This window comes from Ambystoma mexicanum, chromosome 12 (genome assembly GCF_040938575.1).
Source record: "Ambystoma mexicanum isolate Mex_15411 chromosome 12, UKY_AmexF1_1, whole genome shotgun sequence".
NCBI lineage: Eukaryota > Metazoa > Chordata > Amphibia > Caudata > Ambystomatidae > Ambystoma > Ambystoma mexicanum.
This window is the reverse complement of record NC_090936.1, coordinates 1,026,019,255-1,026,035,387: the sequence shown is the minus strand read 5'-3', so window position 1 is coordinate 1,026,035,387 and position 16,133 is coordinate 1,026,019,255.

Below are 16,133 nucleotides of genomic sequence, written 5' to 3'. Positions count from 1 at the left end.
AAGAACCGGTCAAAAATTAAGATTAGTACACATGTATTTCTTTACAACATACCAATATATACATATGGAAAAGAAATAATACATTCTAAAACCACACATTACAATATGCTTACATGCTTACACATAGACCTACCCCATACCAAAACATACTATTACCATCTCCAGGATACATTTCACACCAAATTCTCACTAAGATTCACATGCTAAGTACAAACACGCGCATACAACAGCAATATTTAAACAAAACACTATTGACAGGATTCCAAAACAGAAGGGTGCACGGAAGTGCAAAGAACGTTGGCTTTTTATGCAGGTTTAGGAGCTCATTTTCAACGTGGACGTAACGTTAATGGAAGGTGTAAAAAGCTTGACCTTTACGCTTTCCATTAACGTTACTCTCATTTTCATTCGTTTGTAGGGCAGAGAGGAGGGGCGGAATGCAACTTGCATTTCCACCGCTTTTCTTCCTCTCAGCCATTTAAATGCTCCAGCTTTGCACCAGCATGGATTTTCATGCCGGTGCAAATGCTGGAGATCCCTATGGGGTCCGCCGGCTTTATCCCGGTTTATAGTCATTACATCGAAAACAATAATGTCGAAAGGTTTTTTATTCGAAATGGGGGGGTTCCCCCCAACCCCTCTTTTTTTCTATTTTTTTTATTTTACCCCTTTTTTTTCTTACTAAACCCAAAAAATACATATAAATAAAAACATAAAACATTTGACTTTTTTTTTTTCGACATTTTGTTTTCGACATTTTTGTCTTTCGACTTTATTTTTTTGACTTTTTGACTGCACACCCTTTATCCCATAGGGATCCATTGTAAATCGATGCCTGTCATGCCGGCAGCATTTGCAATTACATTTAAACCCTGCACGACTAGCTTGAATGCCAGAGAAGGTTTAATTGTAAATGTGAGCAGGACTCACTCTCACAATATAAAGTAAACACTGACTGACATGCGTGCTTGCAACGCAGCGTTTACTCACTTTGCACAGCAAAGTGCAGGGCAATGTGTGCACTGCCTTTTTGCCCTACAATGCTGCACTCCGCTGTGCAAATGGTGAATATTTGGCGGCGGGGAGCCGCCTACCTGTTTGTCAATATTTATGTTGCATAAAATGACCTATGTTGGCATTCTCAAAGTTTGCATCTCTTTAACTTGTGATAGGAGGTATCCATAAGATTTTATAATTAAGATAAAGCCAATTTCCCAAAATAAAATTAGATGTTGGCCTACTCCCATTCAAAAAGATGAAAAAAGGTTCTTTCATTGAACATGTCTAATGAAGAAGCAGGTGGACTGATCTGCAGCAAACAAGTTGAGCACAAAGCATCACAGATATTGTTTTTTTCTGATTTGGTGTAAATCCATCCAGACAGAGAAGGCGGGAGAGGGGCATCTGCCAGGGTGCATTGCAGCAGTGCGTTTTTTAGAAATGGAAAGCCAACATTTATGTTTTTGATTGATGCAAATGATTCCCTATAATCCGGTCGGAAACCAAAATAAAAAGTTATAAGGAAGTGTTCTGACATCAGGCTAGGGGATGGAAGGGAGTACAAGGATCATGTAGTTGAGTGGCCTCGTTGTGGAGGGCTAGAGGCCTGTTTTGAGTCAGCTAGTTTTCACATTACTGAGGGAATCCCACGTGATTCCAGTGGAAACTTTGCAAAGTGTGCTCAGAAATAAATGTGTCAGACAGACCGATGGGTGAAATGAGTAATAGGAGATGGTTAGAAAGGGTGTATGTAATGTGGGGGAGGTGGATGAAACTAGATAGGCAGAGGTGTTCACATGGAGAGTGTCAGCACGTTTACATGTTTGAGTGTTTTCGTATTACCATCAGAATCAGCAAAGGTTGCATTACCGCGGGAATGATTACCTTGTTAATAGAGGGTAGCATCAAGGACACTGCATTATGTTTCTGCTGGACTGTTTTGGGGGAGAGCGTTATAGAAATGAAAGTAGGAAGGGAGGGCGGGTGGGGCATATGGACCACCTTGCATGGCTATTGGCCCAGGCTATTTAAACTGTGTTGGTGCAAAATGTTCAGTGGCCATGACCGGTGGGTTCTGTTGTTTTTAATAGTGAGGGGTGTATGGGCCACAGTCGATGTCCATGGCCAGTAGGTGATGGTTTTTTGACTTGTGCATCTTGAACAGTGGACACATTCGAAGGTCACAGCCACTGGCCATAGTTGGAGGCCAAGGCCGGTGGGATCTGGTTATTTAATAGTGAGGGGTGTATGGGCCACAGTCGATGTCCATGGCCAGTAGGTGATGGTTTTTTGACTTGTGCATCATGAATAGTGGACACATTCGAAGGTCACAGCCACTGGCCATAGTTGGAGGCCATGGCCGGTGGGATCTGGTTATTTATTAGTGAAGGAAACATGGGCCCCAGTCTTTTTGCTTATTGTTGTAACAGGGGCAGTTTACATGGCCGATGGGCATAGTCATATGATCTGGCTATTTACTCGATAGAGGTATTGAACAGGAGCATGGCCAGTGGCATGGAGTCTTTTTTACTAAGTGGTGCAACCTAGACAGTGGCCATGCCCAAATATATATGTATATATTATAGTGTGACAGTCATCACCGTATAGATAAGGTGAAAGTGAAGACTGATTGACTTTGTGAACATTTTATCGTTATTAACTTTTGACGTATGTGTAGGACATTTTGCAGATGTTTTCTGGACTTGCCCACCAAAGATTTCTGAGAATTGGTGCAACGGTTTAACAATTATAAACTTTGATAAAGGGAGTGAGTTTCTCCTTTTGCACTATTGGTTCTTTATCCCATGGGTGAACATGCTGATTTTTTGAACAGGTGCACAGTCTAAATCGCTGGATGGATTTGCTCCAAACTAAAATCCCTTTGGGCACAATGCAGTGTAGATGTGCCTTGGTGACAAAGGGAATGAAAGACTGCGTGAGCACGTGACAATGCTGGCTGTGACATGCCATGCAACATGCCCAGTGGGTACTGGAAGGAGCCAGTGGGAAGGACATTTGGGACCAACTCCAGTTGTTAGCTCAGGGGGTATACCATTGTGGCTTTCCACCTCGATCTGGATGAGCTGCAGCACTTTCTGCATGATGTTCCTGTTCAGGTGACAAAGAGTCAATATTTGGCTGCCAGTGAAAATCCTTGGGGAGTGTCTTACAGTGGGAGGGTGGGGGTGGCATCCTTCTTCTTCTTTACTGTGCAAACATGTACTGCTGCAGTGAACATATCTTCCGCCTTCAAATAATATGCCCTGCTCTCCAATATGAGGTTCAAGAGCTCGGCCTTTCATCATGGTGGGTTTTGTGTAGCGTGCTGATTGACGGCCCTTTCGTATGGTCTTGCTTCTGATAGGAGGCACCTGTGTTTGACTTCACTGCACCTGACACTCACGTCTGACCCGCTTTTGGAAGGGGGTGTCCTTTAGTGATGATTCACGTGGGATTTCTGGCAGTATCAGTAAGTTGAATCCAGTATTTACCGGGTGCAATTTTGCTGGGTGTTCACACTCGGTATTTTTCACACATGTCGTCTCTTACATTGACTGCATGCCTAATTTAATGCTGTGCAATGTATGTTATGTTATGGTGCCGCATCTCCCTATGACAATTACAGGAATACTGCTCGTTTGACCACTTCTGACACTCTCTAAATGAGGCACCAAGGCTAATTTCAGAAGATGAAGGAGAGACCCTGTCCTCTAAAACCACAAGTTTGGATTTGTGCTGAAAAAAAAAAGACTTGCTGTTCGACACTAGCCTGTGTGCACTGAATGCACGGATGCTAAAAAAAGAAGAAAACAACACGATGAAACCAGAGAAGGACAAAAAATGAAACCCTGTGTGGGACAATTTGCTTTGAAGTAGGCTTCGTAAAGCGTGTGCTGTTTGACGTTAACCTCTAGGTGTGCAACTATGACTTCCATGGTGGTGACAGAGCGCAAACCACTGGTCCTGCTGGTGAAAGGCGCTGCACCTTAAATGACACTATAAAACTGAAAAGTGGATCCCACATACATAAGAATATAATTTCACTGTGGAATACTAACCAGCAATAAATAATCCTGTAGACTACCTGGGAAGCTCTTCTACGCCAGACATGAAAAGGAACAACATGAGGCTGAGCAGACAGAAGGTCGTGCCTCGCTCACCATCGACAGCACCTGGTCAGTGGCAATGGGTCTGCCTCAAGAGTGTGGAATCCACCTGCAAGCATGAGTATCTGGAGGGGTCCACATGCAATCACATCTCGCCGACCACATTCACCAGATGCCAGATGCACAGAAGGACGTGTTTCGCTCCTCGTCGACAGCACTTATTCAGTGGCAATAATTCTGCCTCAAGAGTGTGGAATCCACCTGCAAGCATGAGTATCTGGAGGGGTCCACATGCAATCACATCTCGCCGACCACATTCACCAGATGCCAGATGCACAGAAGGACGTGTCTCCCTCCTCGTCGACAGCACTTATTCAGTGGCAATAATTCTGCCTCAAGAGTGTGGAATCCACCTGCAAGCATGAGTATCTGGAGGGGTCCACATGCAATCACATCTCGCCGACCACATTCACCAGATGCTAGATGCACAGAAGGACGTGTCTCGCTCCTCGTCGACAGCACTTATTCAGTGGAAATAATTCTGCCTCAAGAGTGTGGAATCCACCTGCAAGCATGAGTATCTGGAGGGGTCCACAAGCAATCACATCTAGCCGACCACATTCACCAGATGCACAGAAGGACATGTCTCGCTCCTCGTCGACAGCACTTATTCAGTGGCAATAATTCTGTCTCAAGAGTGTGCAATCCACCTGCAAGCATGAGTATCTGGAGGGGTCCACTTGCAATCACATCTCGCCAACCACATTCACCAGATTCTAGATGCACAGAAGGACGTGTCTCGCTCCTCGTCGACAGCACTTATTCAGTGGCAATAATTCTGCCTCAAGAGTGTGGAATCCACCTGCAAGCATGAGTATCTGGAGGGGTCCACATGCAATCACAGCTAGCCGACAACATTCACTAGATGCCAGATGCAAAAGTGCAACTTCAAATACTGGTGCTAATAAAGTAAGAATTCACGATATCAGAGGATGGCATTCTGCATAAAGAGAGCCACATCATTGGGGTCCATTCCCTCATGATGAGGTTAGTGCAGCTTGAACATGCTGGCCATCGAGACATTGTCAACACCAAGGAATGGTTCAGAGATGACGTAGTTTCCAAGATTAAATGAGATGGCTGAGAGAGAAATCTCAATGTTCCTAATGTATCAGCCTACAGGGCCAGAAAACAAGCCAGCCCAGTCCCTGAGCCCTAGACTCAGTCAGAAACTGGCTGTTCACATTTGCAAATTCCCTGTTGGCAGGCATTTGTTATTCATAGAGGATGACTTTTCTCAATATCCAGCGGCGGAGATAGTGGCCTTCACAGCAGAAGAGGTGGTGCTACCTAAATTGCAAAAGATCCTGGGCACTCATTGTCTACTACACAAGATAAAGACAGTCGCAGGCCCACCAGTCTATGGGCACAAATGATGATTGTATATGGGGTCCCTTGACATCAAGCAATGAGGCAAAAAACGAAGATGGGCCGCCGGCCAACCCAGAGGTGGAGAATTCACGAGAACCATAAAAAGCAATACAAGTTGTTATGGAACAAAGGAAAGCCATAGTACTTAATCATTTGATAAAGAATAGCAAATTATGCCCCACTCGTCCACATAGTGTGAACCTAACACTCTACTTTTTGGCCGGGCAGTAGTTGGAATCATCCCAGCACAACCATGGTGTGACAAATCAACTTTTGGCATTCCAGTGGTCAAGGGGTGAATATCGGTTTCTAAATCATCAATCACCCCCACACCTCTAATACACCAGAAGGAATTCCAAACAGATTGGAATAACAAGCAAATTATAAACCTCCTTGTCCAATTTTGGTAAGGAGGACAAACAGCAGGCTTATCTCCGAAAGGTTGAGGATTGTTGGTTAGGTGCAACACAGCAAAAATACAATTATTACCCAATGATAAAAGAGACAGTCCAGTCAAGGTTGTATCAAAAATATCTTCTTTATTTGTATCGCAACGGACCTAACAACACTATGAAATACAACCCACCCTGTACAGGAATGCAGAGGACAGACAGTTTCAAAGAAAGAAAGGGGATGGACTCTGGATACTGAGAGGAGGGTATTCGGTATGGTTAGTAACCACAACAGTGTAAGGTTTCTAGGCTTCAGCACAAAGGCAGCAATGGGTCTCAATATGTCTCTAGGGGCCTCCTGGGAAGGACTGGAGGGACAGAACCACAATGTACCTTGTGCTGTAGTTGTTCTTGGTGCTCAACAGGGTCGAGTCGTCTGACAGAGTTCAAGATGGTTTCAGCTGCGGGTATCAGGCGGCAAGACAGTTCAGTGAGCAAAGGTGGACGAACAGCTGTAGGCTAGTTTACACAGCAGCTCAGTGTCAAGAATTGTTGTATCATTTCTGATCGGCGATTCTGAAGCACTGGTCGAGATGTCCCGGATGCCTTTGAGCGACAGCGGCTTGATAGCGGTCAGCGGTGCTGTTTGTTGCAGATCGAGGAACTCGACTGGTTCGAAAACGTCCTTTAAGGCAGAAGTTGGTAGATGCTCATCAAGGAACTTCTCTGAGCTTCTTCAGTGGGCTTTTCCTGCCCTTTAAGGCGAATTGCCCAAAGCAGAAGAGTGTGTTGCAGGCAGCTGCATTTTCCTTTGTTGTAGGTTCAGACACTTTCTGGTACTCCCTGTCCAGGGAGCTTGCTGCAGAGCCTATCAGCGCATGCTGTGTGCTGGCTGGGAACCGGTTCTGGAGCAGCTGGCAGGTCCTCTGAGTTCTTTATTACCCTCTGTTCCCTGGGAGAGGTTACGGGAAGGGATCTTGTTTCCCTTTTTGGGTGTCTTGGCCTTCCTTCACTGGCAAAACCTGTAAGGCAGACTGTACCATTAGCCAGGGTCCAAGGGTGAGTTCTTGTGAATTCTTGAGAGGATTTGCCAAAAGAGGGACTCATCCCTCTTTCAAAGCCAAGTGGGCCACAGTGATTGATGTAGGCTAAGCGTACATTAATGAACCAATCCCAACAATCCCCTGTATGCATGAGGGCATAACCAGAGTGCTTTGCAACAAGAAAGGTAAAGGGGTGAAAACTTGTGATAGTAAGCCCTTCCCATCTTCCTATCTGTTGCAGATGAAAATGTCTCTCTGGTTAATGGATCTCTCTGTGGTTCCTGATTAAATCAGCAGGCCTCCCTTGAAGCTGCAACAAGACCAGTCTCTCTGGCTCCTGCAAACCACATTATCATACCTTATGAATGGAGTCCCCCTACTGGGCTGGCCTATTGTAAGCACACAGTCCCAGACATGACAGCTCACTGTCATTGATACTGAGGGCCGAAGCTGGCTTCAGGTTGACACAGTTACATGTGAAGGGTTGTTGGGTTTCCGGTCTCCTTTGTTAACCTTTGCAGCCAGGCCCCATTTAGGTCTGTTTGACGTACCCTCTAATTGGTATGTTAATGACTGCCATCAGTTGCAGGGCCTAACAAAAGAGCAGGGTGGACCCATGGACCATTGTTAGGTAATCACGCTGGCCATGGCAGGGGGATGCTTGGTCCTTCCCCTTCCTGGAGATGATATAGTGCACTCCTGGCTGTCACATTCCAACTAAATATGACTGGGAGGACTGTGCCTGTAGGCTGTGTCGACCCAGAGTAAGCAGGTCTCTGCATATGAAAACGTGTGTGGATTAGCCCCACGTAATTTCCTGAGGTTGTCTGCCATCATTTCATTGAATTAAATATTTCAAAAAGCCCAAGTGAGCACACACCCACCATGGTCGAATTCCTACACATAGTGGGCTTCAGCAGAAATTCAGGTTGATCAAATCAAAAACAGGACATGTCACAACAGACATATGACTGAGCCCTGTTAGGCATAGAATACAGACATTCATACATGTGTGTAACAATTTGCTGGTCAACTCTCTAGAGTAAAATTACTAATGCTATTTGAAAGTACCACTCTGACCATCACAAATGTCAAAGAATACTGATAACAGCACAGATAGTGGAGAGGTAAACGTGACCAGACATAAATGTGTCATGGTTCGGGAGATTCTAGAGACCCAATCCCATAAAGTCAACAGTAACACATAAAAAAAATAAAAAGGAGAGAGCAATGAGGAAAGGAGGACTTGCTCTGAAAAACATCTACAAATACCTGACGATTCACGTGACGGCTAAGGCTCTGACCACCGTGATCCTGATACCCACAAAAGTGATTATGACAGCCATTGCAACACCCTCTCCATGGGTGAGTGGGTAAATGTATTATTTGCAAATGCATCCATTGTAAAGTTGAAAGATTTTTGCGCTTGAACACTGAACTAACACATACAAGTAGGAGTCGCAATGTGTGTTTCAGGGGGATGGTGTGTACTATCAATAAAAAGGTAGGATCAAAAGGAGGCTGTATAAATAAACAAGGGTTTAATATGAGCAGTAATAATTTGCTCCTATTTAATCTGTAATAATAATAATAATAATAATAATAATAATAATAATAATAATAATAATAATAATAATAATAAATGACTAAATGCAACACAAAACGTTCAAACAAATAAAAAGCACAACATCTCCTCTTGTTTAATGGTTGCAAAAACCCTGCCTGGGTTTCCTGCTCAAAGAAGTGGATCAGTTCACAGTCTAGGGGTTTCTGTATGTCGCCACACAAATTTATCTCCTCGTGTTGTAGGTTCCAGTGGTCTGTTTTTTTGTTTTTGAAAAAGGCAAAACCCTTTCTGCGGGTCTCTGGTGCTTAAATGCAAAAACACACCAGGGTTCACGGGACCCAAGGTGCCCACTTAAAAGCTGCAGAGACAGCCATTTCTCTACAGTGCAGAGGCGGCATTTAAGATATGCCCCCAACCATGTAACCAAAACTAAGATGATCATAAGTAACCCATGCTTTTTGCAAGGTAAACTCTGAATAAATCTATGCCTGAGTTTAGGCATCATGACCGTCATATTCTAATTGATTTTGCACATTTGGCATTTCTGTGGGTCAGCTCTGCTGTGGATGTTGGTGTGTATTGTGGTCTGCTGGGTGTAGCCCCCCAAATGGCAGGGCAAGAACGTGGAGGGCTGGTCCTCCTCTTTGATCTCTTTGTGAAGGCAGGTAACACTGTCTGTCAGATATGCACAGCAGGCAGCTATCCAGGGGCCGGCATTAAAGGAGCACACCCATTCAAATGGAGTAGCCTCACACCAGGGTGCCACATCTCTTAAGGCCTTTGTTCTCAGTGAGAAGCAAAGAAGGTGGATTATGATAAGCAGGAAGGTTCTACCCACTGTCCTTTTACTCTTTTTCCTGTTCCTTCCACTTCCTGTGGAGCAAAGCACTTTGGGGGGGATATCAGAAGGGCAAAGTCCACTCTGTTCAAGATATAAAATGTACAGCAAGGGCAGAAAACTCACCTCAACATTTGACAGCAGTTATGATAATTACATCAAGAGGGAGTGCCGATTTAGCAAGGTTTAATTTTATATTTAGACTGCCTTCCCACTAGATATTTTCCCCACTAGTTAATTAATCTCTCAATGTATTAACTACTTGAATTTCTATTCTAATTAATGCAATCATGTGAAATGTGTGTATATATTATGTTTAATTGAAGATAACAACAATTACAATGACAACAACATCATCATAACAGAGAAAGATAAAGGGGTGCAACTGTACTCTTGAATAGGTCTGACTTAGTTAACAAACCTCTAAGCCAACTTAGTAAAGTGGAAGACTATGACAAATGAACATCATATCCAACCAAAATGTGATTGGAAGAACTACAGCAATGATCAACAACATGGGGTGAGAGGGAACAATCAATCATTGTGAAACTAAATATTTGCTTAATCCATTCCCAATTGAAAGCTAGCTTGTACTTACTGTTGATTGTCCTTGGGATTGGCCATCCATTTACACTATGTGGGCCCACTGCTAGTGATATTGGTTCTTTAGTGTAACATGTTTAGGAATTCATAAATGTACATAAATGTACATAAATGTACATTTGAATAAATATGTACATCAATTACCATCATATAATGAGGAGACCAGTGATGTCTTACAAGTGCATGAGGCTCCACCATGCAAGGACAGGAGACAAGGGATAAACAAACGATCTTCAAGGCATGATGCAGGCAGATTGTGCAAGTGCACAGGCAGGTGCGGGAGAGGGGAGGTGGGACAGGTGCAAGGGGTGGGGGGAACAGGAAGAGGTAATGTTGAACAGGAGCGAGCGGTATAAGCCCTAAATACCATATTTACCAGTCTGGCATCAGAGAGACAGTTGCGCTGCTCCTCTACAGGCAACTGAATATTTCTATTTGATAAATGTATTCTGAATCTCTACAATTTGACGAATCTAAAAGTAATGTATAGGCTTAATTTAATATATGTGTAATATCTTATTCTTAGAGTCCTGGCTGGCCTCGTGTCTCTCCTCTTTCTCCTATGTTTCACCTGTAAGCAATTAACTATCATTTTATTTACAGTTATGTTCACCTTATCACATTAAATATGCTTCAGTTGAATTCATGATTCTACAGTGCATTTCCACAAAAATGTAGGGCTATGACCACATATAATATGAATGGCTAAAACTATAAAGAACGGGGAATTTATTTTCCATTTGCACTTATTTTACAATGTATAATATTTAATATTAATAGGGCATTATACAGTTCTGAATCTTCCTCTAATTCTTTCTATGTACATTTCAAAAAGGCCACCGTAAATGAAATAGTAAACAAACATGATATTTTATTTTAATAATGGTGAATACACATTGCTTAAAAATTTCAAACATACCTCTAATAGTAGTATGTTCATTTATGTTTTGCTTCAGTAGCAAAATACGTTAGCATTATTAGTTCAGACTTTCAGTATAGAACTCTGGATATTGCTGACATAATTGATACAAAAGCAGAGCAAGTTCCTTGTATTTGAGTATAGATATGGTCACCATAGCAAACATAATAGCTGGACGGTTGTGTACATTTGATCGTGGAACAGTGGTCTATATTTCCTATAAACAATGTCTTTGGGCAGCCACAAGATGGCGGTGAGCACTTCTTTTCTTTGAACTGACAGCCTCTCCCTATATAGGTTTCTTTAGGGCATTAACCCTCTTCCCATAAGACCTGACTCCAATATTCTGACACCGTGGAGGAATGGAGTCAGATTAGTCCTTTTTGAATCCTAAATGTATGACAATAAAACCTCAACTGGTCTTAAGTTCTTAGCCATGACAAATAACATTATTTTTATTTGTCCTTCTCATTTTCTTTAAAATATGTTACACATTTGGAAAACTGTGAGGAAACTTTGACTGAAATGTATGATAAGGCATAACCATCTAAATTAGTAAAAACGGATGCTCAATTTTTAAAACTTGGATTATTGGCTCACATTACATTTATATTTGCAAAATATTTTTTAACAGCAATGAAGATTGTGGAAACATTGACAAGAAACATATGTTAGCAGTGTTTAAACTTGTGGTATGAATTGATAAAGAAGATGGTTTTGAATTAAGCAGAAACACTATAAATATATCTTTTAATTAGGAAAATGTCCATAATTAACAAAACCATCGCAAGAAGATACTTTCTCAGAATCTACTTCTTAACAACAAATGTGCCTTTTTTATGCCGTAACTGAATACACATATTAGTTTTCATGGATGAATGTGTAGGTATCTGATGGAGGAACACTAATTTTGAGTACAGGCAGTGTTCGCAGCCCATTCAAAAGCCGGTAATAAAAACCTAATTTCCAGTGAATGGGTATAACCGTGGACAGTCCTCTGACTTTGACGAACAACATAGAAGCGGCAGTCGAAGAAGATACGGTAATTTGGGAATGGATGGGGATGGCTGTCATTACAAAGACAAAATTTTTCACTTTTCTAACTGGGCTTGTAGCCCTCCACAGTACTTTAACAATAAAGGAAACCACTAACAAAAAGTGGGCCAGGGAAATCATCCATGCTTGTGATAGCATCATGTGCTGCAACAAACATTGAATCCCCTGAAGAGTTTGGTCATTTGAGTTTCAGACACATTTCTTGCAGTGTCTTACTGATTTCTGGATGTAACTCAGAGTGCTCTGCCCATCATGATTTGCTACCAATAAACACTACATTTTTCAAACTGTTGAAATAGGCAGCCAGGAAGAGCTAGATTAGTTGGGAAATGTGATGGCAGTACTAAATGAGTCTCGTGATGGGATGAGACAGGCAGACATGATACTCCCATCAAATCATTAAGGACGTGCCACTCAGGGTTACCCAAGTTATGTAGATGGTTCGCCAATGTACACGACGCTCACAGGTGAGGATTCTGGCATGCCTGCTATATCATTAAAGGTGTAAAATATCGTGTGAGGACAGGAATCTCACCTCAACCGTCAACAGCTGGTATGATAATTACTTCAAGGGAGATTGCCATATTTAACAAGGCTGACCTTTATATTTCTACTGTGTTGCACTGGGCATGTGCCCCACTAGTTAATCACGCTTGCAATGAACTCATTGCTGTTATATCTATTCTAATCAATGGCATCATGTCCACTTATATATGTAGCAGTGTGTATATGATATATTTAATTAACATACAAACACGAAAAAGGAAACAAGAACATGTTTCTTTTAAAAGGATTTAATTTCATTATTCTGCATTTTAAACCACCAGGATTGGTGTTTTGTACTGTAACACATCTGTCTAGATTTAATAGATGTATGCTGGCTATATGAATATCAGGGCGGCAGTTGACTGCCTATAGTTAAGGTGAGTCAGACTCCCATAGGAAACCCAAAAAAATGTATTGCTAATAACTTGACTCATGTGACGTAGCATCGCCAAGACTGCAAAATTTGGGAAAGTTGCATTACAAAATAAAAAAAATATTAGTGGCGGCCTAGTCCTGTTCATTTTCCCATATACAAAAAAAGGTCAATTTTTTGCTCCACCGCAGAGCCCAAAATGCTGGACGGATTGTGATCAGGTCCGAAATAACTTGGGCATGAAGCATTGACTCGCGATCCATGTGCGGTTTGGTTATTCCATCCAGTAATTTTTAAATATTTTATGGAAAAGGAGGTGGCCCCTTCTCCAAAATAGAAAGCTATATCTCAGGTAAATTATCAAGAAACTGGGTGTTTGTAAATGAGACAGCCACCATCTTTTTGTTTTCCTCGATGCGAGAGATAGCCGCCGCTATAGATGAGGATATCAGAAAATGAAACACAGAAAAAAAGCCATTTTCATGTCAAACACATGCAAATGCCATCAGGCTAGAGGCGAGGAGGTAGGAGGACACCAGGTGAAATTTGGGAGTTGGAGCAGGTCTAGGGACTGAGTTTGCAACACAAAGCTTTTCTTTAACCTCAGCTACAGCCGTGAATGCCAACATCTCAGAGCAAACTGCGTCACAGAAACATCATGTGTTGTTTAGGGAATGGGAGAGGGCAGGGGTGGTGAGGAGGCCATCAGTAAAGCCATGCCCACTGGCCATGGGTGAAGGCCAAGATTTTGGTCCAGTAGTCTTTTAAAATGGACTGGCCATCTATGAATAACAAAACCCTTGATATTCACAGAACAAAGTTTAGTTGTAGGGATAATTGAGGAGAACCATCTGTGGCTCCAGAAGCACCTGAAGAACTTCATCTTTGCTTCTGCCTTCTCTCTTCCTCTCACCTGCTGATTTCCTGTCTGATATTGCACTGGTCACCTGGCTACACTCTGATTTCAGGCCCAGGTCCCTATCCGCCCAGTTGCACAACTGCACTGCCTACCGGCAATCCTTGCACTTGGGTCTGTATCTGTAACCCTACAGTCCCCCTACCTGCACTTTTGGACACCTGCTGTCTGCACTTACACTTGCACCTGCCACCTGCTGGCCGCACTTCTGTTACGCTCACCTGATATCCACGGGGGCACCACACGATGCGGGATTAGAGGCTGTGCACTATCCTGGACCTCTTCTGCTTGTTTGTATGTTGGATGGTGGGCAGGTCCTATGACAGGAGAATGGAGGTTAGGTGTCGAGTCTGTGATGGAGACTTCCACCTCCCACTGACCAAACCGCTTCCCTTGGAGGTTCTGCCTCAACTTGGTTTCTTGTATGTTGAGCTCTCTGTCCTGCGTCTCTGCGCGTGGTAGCTGGGGGCTTCCTGAGGGCCTAGTTACTTCACTGGTCCGGTGCCCCTTGTGTCGGGTCCAGTCCGGCAGTGACGCTGACTCTGTTTATCTGCTTATAGAGTTCAGGTAAGTCTTTTATTTCTGTTCCTTCTCCTGAGTTTCTTTGTTTCCTGTCTTTTCGATGTTGCTTAAAGTCTCTTTCTGTCTTCCACAGGAGTTATTGAATGTGGAGCAGCTGCGCCGGATGAATAATGCGGAGGTAAGTGATTTAGCACGAAGCGCCACGCCGCTCAATGTGATTTAGTGGCGAACCTGCCTTTCTTTCTTTCTCGCCTTTTTCAGGATGAAGTGCGCAGATGATCCGGAGTGAAGTAAAACCAACGATCAGTTATTCAGGTGTGTGAACTTTGGTGGTTTTAGTTTATCACTTTTGCAGGAATCGTGGCACGATGCAGAACCCGTTGCTCGCCGATTGCGGGTTATTAATCTGCTGTCCTTTTATTTTGCATGTTATGGAGCACTCGGAGATCGCAAAACCGTCAAGCCCTGATGGAGGTGCGGATGAACGTGGGAACTGCCACTAACAGGTAAGCTCCCTTTGGTAATGCTGTTCTTGTTCTTGCAGGCTTCGAAGAGCTCCGGAGATGGCGAGATCGCCGAGCGCTGGTGGAAGTGCGTATGGGAGTATCACAGGTAAGCGTCCTTTAATGCTGTTCTTGTTCTTGCAGGTTGCCGGTGGGATCAAGGTTGATGACTCCAGATGTAAGCCGCCGGAAGAAGCTGATGAGCTGGAGCTGGACACGGTGAGCGCTACGCTGCAGGAGTACAGAATAACATGAAGCATGAATCCCAGTTCGGGCGTGGCTTATATAGCCAGCAACACCTGAAAATCGACCACACCCAAAACACTAGACTGACAAGTTCAGTTCTTGGGGCTGAGTTGAAATAAGGACCTCCATGTTGGATTAAGGCCCCAAGTGATGCTTGCTTCATTCTGAATAATGAGCCTGTCACCAAAGGGGCCAGGACTGACTCCATGTCCTTTGCTGATGGGTCTTTAAGGCTGTTGGAGTTTTTTGGGGGTGGTGTAGCGTCACTGCTTTCAGGGGGCTGATGCCTCTGAGGTGGTCATGGATAGAGATCGTGACAGCACTCCCCCTTAAGGCCCCTCTCAAGGCGTTCCTTCCGGACGGCCCAGGTTTGGTTGGACGATCTCGATGGAAACGTTTAACCAAGCCTGGTGCATGAAGGTTCTCGCTCTGCTCCCATGTCCTGTCTTGAGGGCCATACCCCTTCCAGTCCACCAAGTAATATAACTTGGACTTGGTGATTTTTGAGTTTAGGATGTCCTTAACTTCGAATTCAGGCTCACCATTAACCAGTATCGGAGTAGGTGGTGTCTTAACCTGGGTTCCAGGTTGAACTGGATTTAGAAGTAAGACATGGAACACCGGATGAATTTGCATGTTCGGTGGTAAGGCTAGTTTTACTGCCACAGGGTTATGATAGCCTTGATGGTATAAGGTCCTAGGTACCTGGGACGGAATGTCCAAGATCCTCTAATTGGTACGTGCGGAGATGCTAACCAGACTTCATCTCCAACTCGGTAGATTGAGGCTCTTTGTCGATGTTGGTCAGTGAACTTTTTCTGTCTTTCTTTGGCTTGAATCAGGTGTTCTGCCACCATTTTGAAAGTCTGGGTTATAGTTGTGTGTAGGGTCTTTACTGCTGGCATTTCCAAGGTGGTGGGGACGTCCAACTCCGAAGTACGTAGATGTCTTCCATACATGTTATAAAATGGACTTTGCCCATTGACGGAGTGTAACGAATTGTTGTAGGCATATTCGGCTATCCACAACACATCTTTCCAACCTCCTTCCACTTGATGTAACATGCACCATA